Raw genomic sequence first — 9,716 nt, forward strand, 5'->3', positions numbered from 1 at the left:
TGAGCAACTTTCACTTTCACTGAGTTCCCGGAATGGGGTTCCCTTACTTGGTGGGCATTTTCTCTCCATCAGTTTGGGGGGTTTCAGGGTGGTCCTGGCTCCCTTTCTGCTGTCATCCTACACAGCTGCCAGGAATCTCACACTTGGGGAAATTTTCACTCCAAGCCCTTCCTGGAGATGTGGCAGCCCTTTGGAGGATGCAGAGGATCTGGAACCAAATTGCCTCTCCTATGTAAACACCCCCAGACTCTTACTCCACAGTCTTTCTCTGGCCTCCTCCACCTTTGGTGCCCTACTGGTCACTCTTGTGGCCCATCCGCCCGTCCTTGTCCCATCCTGCTTGGCAGCCTATGTGACCCCTGTGTTCTGGTATCAGCTAGACGGAGCAAGCTGAGTCCAAGAGGCAGAAGCTCTGCAACAAGCAGGGCTGGGGGTGAGGGCAAGGGACACACCACTGACTGTTCATGCATCTTTTTGGGGGTCAAGGAACAGAAGGACAAAGGACTTGCATAAGGATGAAGATGGACTGCAGCTTCTCAGAGAGAGAATGGCTGGGTTCTGAGCGGGAAGACTTTGGATCAACCAAGGTTTTACTATCTTCTTAGTTGGGTACTGGCATCTCTCTTACTTTCCTAGTAAAATTCTTCCTTTAAAAATCCCTGCAGGAATTTCCCAGTGGTCCAGTGGTTGAGGAGGCTTCCCAGATTGTGTTAGTGGTAAAGAACTCACCTGCCAATGCAGGAGAGGTAAGAGACTCAGGTTTGATCCCTGAGTCAGGAAGATCCTCTGGAGAAGGAAATGGCAACCCACTCCAGTGTTCTTGCCTGGAGAATCCCATGGACAGAGGAGCCTGGTGGTCTACAGTCCATGGGGTCACAAAAAGTCGGACATGACTGAGGTGACTTAGCACCCACACCAGTGGTTAGAACTCCATACTCTCACTGCCAAGGGCCTAATTTCAGTCCCTGGATGGGGAACTAAGACCCCACAAGCCACGTGACATGGTCAAAAAAAGAAGCCCCTATATTGTTGTTTTACACACAGCACCAGTAAAAAATGGGGGCAGTTGTGGGGAAAGATCAGGGGCTAAGAGGCCTGGCAGATGGAGGACAGGAAATGGGGGGGGGGTGTTGCTGAGCAGAAGTGCTCCCTAAAGTTCTTTTACCAGGATGTGACCCCCCCAAAAAAGGGCCCACTTGAAGGGTGAGAAGAAGCTCGGACAAGATAAGGTACAGAATTGGGAAAAACCCACCCCAAGTGGGTGACATCCGCCCCCTCAGAACCCCCCTCCCCCATCACCGCAGCTGTGAGTAGGAAAAAGGAAGGGGAAAGAGGTCCTCGCCACACGCTAGCAGCTTGCAGTGTATGGTTAGTGGTGTGTGGAGGGGCGCTGAGATGGTCCTGTGGGTCTGATGGGAGCCGTGCCCAACGGTGACACCCAGTTTGCCCCAGAACAAGTGCCACTGACACAGACGAATACATTTGTCACCTGAGAAACGTGTCGGGGGGAGAGGCAGACGTCCACAGGGGTGTGAGTGTGTAGGCACGCACACACATCCCCAGGCCTCTGCAGTCTGTCGGGGTGTCTGTACGGGGTGACCATCTCTGCCCGAGCCTGTCGCGTGCTCGTGCCCGTGCCTGTGAGGGCTGTGGTTTTTACCCAGGGTGGGAGATGACTGGCCATTTTCAGAAGTCTTTAAAGGTCATGGGTACAGATTCTACAAGTATTTCCTTCTTTTAAGGCTCATGATTTCTTTCCTAAGGTGTTTCCCTGCAGCTGTTAACCGTCCCTGCTTGATTAAAGTTTCCAACAGCCCAGCCCCCTCCCCTGGGGGAGGAACATGGTCAGGGCCTCCCCCAGACAGCGACAGCGGTGCACGTTGTGACTTCCTGGGCCCTCGGGGGCCTGTGAAAGTGAGTGGGAGTGTACAGAGCAGCTGCAGTGAGTGGGGGCGGTCAAGGCACTTGAATCTGTGGAGCACAGGGCTTGGCGTAGGGACAGCAAGTGTGTAAATCAATTGCAGGAACACTTGCAGGAATTCTGTAAACTGGAGATAATGTCCCAGTTTTCAGAACCTGTATGGAACAGGGCCTGGGTGCCAGGTAAAATGTGAAAAGCAAGCTACCACTATGTGCTCAAAAGAGGAATCAATGGGCATGCTGCCTAACTCGCCTGTTGGAGAGGCTTCAGGAGGCAGGGTGCCCAAATGGGGTTGAACGAGCTTCACACTCATAATGCTTTGGATGTCTTAGGCCACCTGGCCTGTGTCTCTGTCCTCTTTAGCTCTTTTAGTGATGGATACACATTTCCTTATGACTCTCTGCATTCCCTCAGTCCTAGATCATCGTATGGAAGGTGGTTATGAGAGCAGAGTCTGTCTCCTTCCCCAAGTGTGTCACGTGGTATCTTTGTGATATTGACACACATATTTCCCTCTGAGGCTGGACATCAGAAAGGACATCTGAAAGTCTGACCCTCACGTCAACTGCTCAAATGTCAGGAATGCCTGGGGGCTTCTCAGAGCTGAGGGGCCAGTGCTATACATTTCAGCTTTTCCAGGATCATAACTTCAGCTGAGATCCTAGAGGACAAACACCAGAGCCCATTTTTTGTCCTCTCCTGATCCTCCATGCTCATTTCAGGGAGTGGTTCTACAGTAGACAAGAGGAGGGGGCCCATCTAGGAGCATCGGAAAAGAATTTGCTGTGTGGAAAAGGGCTTGGTGAAGTGCAGCCAATATCAGGAAGTCAAGGAAGTCTCCCAAGACTCTGAAAGTCAGGTTCTGTCCATCTTTAGTAGCCTAACCCACTGACTCCAGGAGGCCCTGATCTCCGGACAAGGTGTGATAGGCAAAAAATGGCCTCTCCCCCCATGTTCACAATCTTAACCCCCAGAACCTGTGCAGAGGTTACTTTGCCTGATGAAATTGTTAATGTGACTCACTTGAGAATCTTTAGATGGGGAGATCACACTGTTTTACCCTGAAGGCCAATCTAATCATAAGTCCTTGAAAGGAAAAAGTTTTCAGGGTCATGGGAGGAAAGAGGTTCGACCTTGGAAGACAGGGCAGAGAGATAAGACATGAATAAGATGCTGCAGGCAGAAGAAGGGGACCATGAGCCAAGGAACGCGGGCAGCCTCCAGAAGCTGGGAAAGGCAAAATAACAGATCCTCACCTCGCCTCCAGAAAGGAACCAGCCCCGCTGACATCTTGACTTTAAGCCAGTGAGATGTGTCAGAACTGTAAGATAAGAAACTTGTATTTTGTTTTTTAATTTTTGCTGGAGGATAGTTGATTAACCATGTTGTCTTAGTTTCAGGTGTATCAAAAAGTGAATCATTATACGTATATATATATTCCCTCTTTCTTAGATTCTTTCCCCATACAGATCATTATAGAGTATTGAGTAGAGTTCCCTGTGCTGTACAGTAGGTCGTTATGAGTTATCCATTTTATATATAGTAGTGTGCATATGTCAATCCCAATCTCCCAATTTATCCTTCCCCACTGGTAACTGTAACTTTGTTTTCTACATCTGTGATTCTATTTCTGTTTTGTAAGTAAGTTCATTTGTAGCTTTTTTTGATTCCACATATCATATCATACGATATATCATATGATAAGTCATATCATATGATATTTGTCTTTCTCTGTCTGATTTACTTCACTTACTGTGATAATCTCTGGGCCCATCCATGTTGCATTGTTTTCTTTTTTATGGCTGAGTTATATTCCATCATATACATGTACCACATCTTCTTTATCCACTTCTCTGTCGATAGACATTTAGGCGCCTTCTGTGTCTTGGCTATAGTAAATCGTTGCTGCGGTGAACATTGAGGGGATGCATGTCTCTTTTCAAATTATGGTTTTCTCAAGATATATGCCCAGGAGTGGAATTGCTGGATCGTATGGTAATTTTATATTTAGTTTTTTAAGGAGGCTTCATTATAGTCTTCTCTATAATGGTTGTACAATTTACATTCCTACCAACAGCATAGAAGGGTTCCCCTTTCTCCACACCTTCTCCAGCATTTATTAGAAACTTGTATTTTTTTAAGCCACTAAGTTCATGGTAATTTTTTTACAGCAGCAGGAGATACGTTTCCTGAACTGTGGAGGAAGCATGATGTAATGGAAAGAACTTGGTGTAGATAAAGAAGCCAGCACAGCCGTAGTGTGTCACTTGGGTAAGTCACAGTTTCCTATCTGTAGATATGGGATTGTCTAGATATCTGACATCAGTTAAGGGGATCCTGTCTGGAGATACTGTAGATGTCGATTTTAGCAAAAGCGTCACTGAAAGTCTGTTAAATTGCTTCAGAGGCAGGAGAGAGGACAGCATCATTAAGAGGGTTTGCAGCTCTTTGATCACGGAAGCCAGGGTGCCAGCAGGTCTCCAGTGACTACCTTAGGCCTCTGCTTGGCCCTGTCTTGAATGGCAACCCAGAAAGCACATTCATATACAGGGATGGCCCAGAGCTCTACAGAAAAGCAAATACACCGAAAGGCAAACTCATGATTCAAACATTGCAGCAGAGCAAGATGATGGCTCCAACCACAGAATGAGATATAATAAAGATGAATAATACCAGCTAGCATATATTGAAGAAATGAAATTTGGTGCTTAAAAAATTTATGTAAGCATCGGTTGGAGGCAGTCCTGGCTTAACGATAGTTTATGTATAAATGTTTGAGGCAAGAGGCAGTTACCAGTCGTTTGGAGCTTGAAGGAATCTTAGTGAGCTCAACTCACTTATTTTACAACCTCGGAACTGCATGCAGTAGGCTGTAAGTTCATTATGAATTAGCCGTATGACTAGGAGGGCAGGTGACAAAAGGCTGCCCAGCAGGACTACAGCTGCTTTACCACAAATACCAAATACTGTGCCGGCCACACCTACAGCCCCTTCTAAGGGGTCGGACCCCTACTGATGAGGCAGCCCTAGACCCCCAACGTTGTTTATGTGACCCTCCCCCCAACCCCTCTGACCTCAGTTGATTGAGATAACCAAGTGGCAGCAGATTCAAGGCTGGTCTGTCCAGAGACCACCCCTCTGGGGTGGCTTGGCCTAGAAATCAGGGAGGATGTGAGGTTATCAAATGCTAGCTCTCAGGGGACTTCCCTGGTGGTCCAATGGTTAAGACTCCAGGCTTCTACTGCAGAGGATGTGGGTTCGATCCCTGGTCAGGGATGTAAGATCCCATGTGCCACGCTTGTGGTATGGCCGAAAAGGAAAAAAGAATTTAGTTTTCAAGAATTTAAATGGGAGAATGTGGAGATGAGCACTTAGGTAGCAGTGGGGAGGCACACAGAGCCTCAGACATCCCTGGCCCCCAGGCCTTCCCACTGGGTGCACTTCTTCCAACTGTCAGGATCTTTGCAGCTTTTTATTGGCAGGCAGTGAGAAGCTGCTGGAAACCAGTGCCTCCTGCCAGAACAGCTCTTAACTGATGACTGGTGGGAACTGGTGTACATCCTAGCAAGTCACCCTGGGGAGCTAACTCTGGGGGCACATAGTCTACCCTGGCTTTCAGAGTCCTCCAGTAACTGTGAGCCCCAGTTTTCCACTGGGGAAATTTCCCGAGTGGACACTAAGTGGTATCTCCTTATTAAATTGCATGTCCCTGACTCCTAACAAATTTGAACATATTTCAAGTTTGCTAACCAGTTGAATTTGCTCTTCTATTAATGTTAGATCCTTTGTATTTCCCTCCCCCTGAGAATTTTATTTTGAAAATTTGAGGCCTAAAGGAAAGTTGAAAGAATAATACAGTGAAAGCTTATACATCTTTCATCTAGTATGTCAGTCAAAGCTGAAACTGTTTTCACCACATAAAAGCAATGTTAACTATGTGTCATAATAGAGGTGTTAGCTAACCATGGTGGTAACCATAATGCAATATATAAATGTGTCACCTCAACACATTATACGTCTTACACTTATAACACATGGATTCAGTCTCTGAGTTGTGAAGATCCCCTGGAGAAAAGAATGGCAACCCACTCCAGTATTCTTGCCTAGAGAGTTTGATGGATAGGGGAGCCTGGACTACAGTCCGTGGGGTTGCAAAGAGTCAGAAACAACTGGGCAACTAACTCTAAGAGCTAAACAGTCTATGGAAGGCTGTTATCTTTGTTTCTGATGCTCAAGTGTGGGGTCTGCAGGGCAGGAAACTGGGAAGCAGGTGGATGAAAAGTAGGGGAGAAAGGATAGACCAGAACCCACAAAGACAGCCTGGAACCCAAGTCAGTGTCTCAGTACCTCAGTTTTGATGCTGTGAGTGTCCTGCAAGAGAAGCTGTGTTCTCCCCCACGAGGCACCACTGCTTTGGAACAAAAGCCCAGCAGGTACACAGTCCCAGCCGGGCATTGGCTCTCAGTAAGGACAGGCACCTGTTCCAGGGCCATCTCTTATGTCATCCTTACTTTCTTCAACGAACTGAATTGGGATGTTCTGATATACATATATACCTAATTTTTTATTCCTGTTTACTTATTGATTCCCTTCTACTTATTGATTTGATTAACTAGTCTTTGAGCATGTTCTGATCTATTTGGTAAGACAAATCTCTCTATTTCTTTTTAAAAAGATATTTGTCCTTGACTGTTCTTTGAGAACAAATTGGAACTATAGTAACTAACAGTATACTTTATTTTGGGGAGACCTGACTTTTTTCTGGTTTTTAAAAAACATTTATTTATTTCTTTATTCGGCTGCATCAGGTCTCAGTTGCAGCACGTGAGATCTTGGTTGAGTCATGGTGGACATTTTTTGTTGCCCCGGTGGCATGTGGGATCTCAGTTTCCCCGATCAGGGATGGAACCCACTTCCCCTGCATTGGAAGGCGGCTTCTTAACCACTGGACAGCCAGGGAAATCCCTTCTTCTGATACTTTATCTTCCCTTCCAAGGAGATGGTTGACAGAGTTCTCTGGTGGTCTAGTGGTTAGGACTCAGCACTTTCACTCCCTGGGAGATGGCTGATTTTCTGTTTGTCCCACGCTCACTTTGTATCTTATGGTTATGTTGTATGACTTCATATGAGTATTATGAAGTCAATTCTTGACTAAATTTACACACTATAAAACTTCCAGTCAATTAAAACAAAAAAAAATTAGAGACTTCCCTGGTGGTCCAGTGGTTAAGACTTTGTCTTTCAATGCAGGAGGGGAGGGTTCAATCCCTGGTCAGGGAGCTAAGATCCCACATGCCTAGCAGCCAAAAAACCAAAACATAAAGCAGAAGCAGTATTGTAACAAATTCAATAAAGACTTTAAAAAAAGAAGTCCTGGGAATGTAAGGTATAGCATGATGACTGTAGTTAATAATATTGTGAAAGTGAAAGTGTTAGTGGCTCAGTCATGTCAGCCTCTTTTCATCCCCATGGACTGTAGCCTGCCAGGTTCCTGTCCGTGGAATTCTCCAGGCAAGAATACTTGAGTGAATAGCCATTCCCTTCTCCAGGGGATCTTCTCAACCCAGGGTTCAAACCTGGGTCTCCTGCATTGCAGACAGATTCTTTACTGTCTGAGACACCAGGGATACTCCATTGTATATTTAAAAATTACTAAGGTTTTTTTACAGTTAATTTTTATTGGAGTATAGTTGATTTACAATGTTGTGTAGGCTTCTGCTATACAGCAAAGTGAATCAGTTATATATATGCATATATCCACTCTTTTTTAGATTCTATTCCCATATAGGCCATTACAGAGTATTGAGTAGAGTTCCTAGTACTATACAGTAGATTCCTATTAAGAGAGTAAGTAGATCTTATAAGTTTTCATCACAAGAAAAAAAAAGCTATGTGCAGTGATGGATGTTGACTAGAGGTACTGTGGTGATCATTTCACAATATATACAAATATCAAATCATTATATACCTGAAACTAATATAACGTTATATGTCAATTTTTAAAATTAACATACAGTATTATAGTGGTTACATGGGTTGTCTCACTGCCAGCTACTAGAATTCAAATTTCAACTCTTAATGCATTACTAGCTAGTGATATAGGGTAAATCACTTAATCTCCCCATTCCTCAGTGTTCCTTTCTGCACATCAAGATTGGCAATAGTAATCTATCTCAAGAGGGTGTTGTGAGGATTGCTTAGAAGAGTGCATGGAATTATGATGCTGACTATAGTTGTTGTTATTCTAAGAATTTGATAATTTTAGTGCATATTTCCCCATTTTCAATTTGAGCTGTTTATTGCTAGACTAGGAAAAAAGCATATTAAAAAGCAGAGACATTATTTTGCTGACAAAGGTCTATATAGTCAAAGCTATGGTTTTTCCAGTAGTCATATATGGATGTGAGAGTTGGACCATAAAGAAGGCTGATCACTGAAGAACTGATGCTTTTGAACTGTAGTGTTGGAAAAGACTTTTGAGAGTCCCTTGGACTGCTGGGGAGATCAAACCAGTCAATTCTAAAGTAAATCAACCCTGAATATTCACTGGAAGGACTGAGGCTGAAGCTGAAGCTCCAATACTTTGGCCACCTGATGAGAAGAGCGGACTCTTTGGAAAAGCCCCTGATGCTGGGAAAGATTGAGGGCAGGAGGAGAAAGGGACGACAGAGGATGAGATGGTTGGATGACGTCACTGACTCAATGGACATGAGTTTGAGCAAGCTCTGGGAGATAGGGAAGGGCAGGGAAGCCTGGCGTGCTGCAGTCCATGGGGTCACAAAGAGTCAGACATGACTGACGGAACTGAACTGAGGAAAAAAGCAATTTGCTTTCATTATTTTATCTTGTATCCAGTCAACTCTCCTAATTGTCTTTACATATATACACACACTATATATGTATATATATAAATATATACATATCTACTTTATTTATCTATTTATTTTTGGCTGCACCGGGTCTTCGTTGCTGCATGTGGTCTTTTGCTTGGTTGCAGTGAGGGAGGTGAGGAGTGCAGGCCTCCGATTGCGGTGGCTTCTCTTGTTGTGGAGTAAGGGCTCTAGGCACATGGTCTTCAGTAGTTGCAGCTCGTGGGCTCTCAAGCACGGGCTCAGTAGTTGTAGTGCATGGGCTTGGTTGCTCCACGACATGTGGGCTCTTCTCTGACCAGGGATCAAACTTGTATCTCCTGCATTGGCAGGTGATTCTTAAGCACTAGATCACTAGGGAAGCCCCTGTACTGTCTTTTTACTAGTTTTTTTTTTTACTCGTCTTGAGGTTTTTGATAATACAATCATATCAGCAAGAACAATAGATAGCTTTATAATTTTTCAGATAATCATAATAATCCATTCTCTTGTTTTACTGCATCTGGTAAAACTTCCAAGATATGATAAACAACAAGGGTAATAGCAGGCATTTCTGTCTAAATTTTTATTTCAATAATGTGATTTTAGTGTTTCACTATTAAGAACAATATTTGCTGTTCGGGTTTCCTAACAGCAAATACTTAGAGTTTTTATTGGGGATGGTACTAAGTTATACTGGCTCTGTTTATTAAACATGGGAGACTTTCTTCTTTTTTCCATAATCTTGACTATGGAAATGGCATGGCAATTACTCTTATTGATGGTTAGATAACACTCAGTTGTGGCATCAATTAAATGCAGTCTTTTTCAAAGGTAGATCCCTAATCACCTTTCTATTCTAGTTTTTTCTAAGATAAGTTGACCTTTTCAAACTTTTCTCTTTGGGGTCAATTTTGCTAATTTATGTTTTTCCTGAAATGTATCCA

This window comes from Bubalus kerabau, chromosome 4 (assembly GCF_029407905.1).
Source record: "Bubalus kerabau isolate K-KA32 ecotype Philippines breed swamp buffalo chromosome 4, PCC_UOA_SB_1v2, whole genome shotgun sequence".
NCBI classification, from domain to species: Eukaryota; Metazoa; Chordata; class Mammalia; order Artiodactyla; family Bovidae; genus Bubalus; species Bubalus kerabau.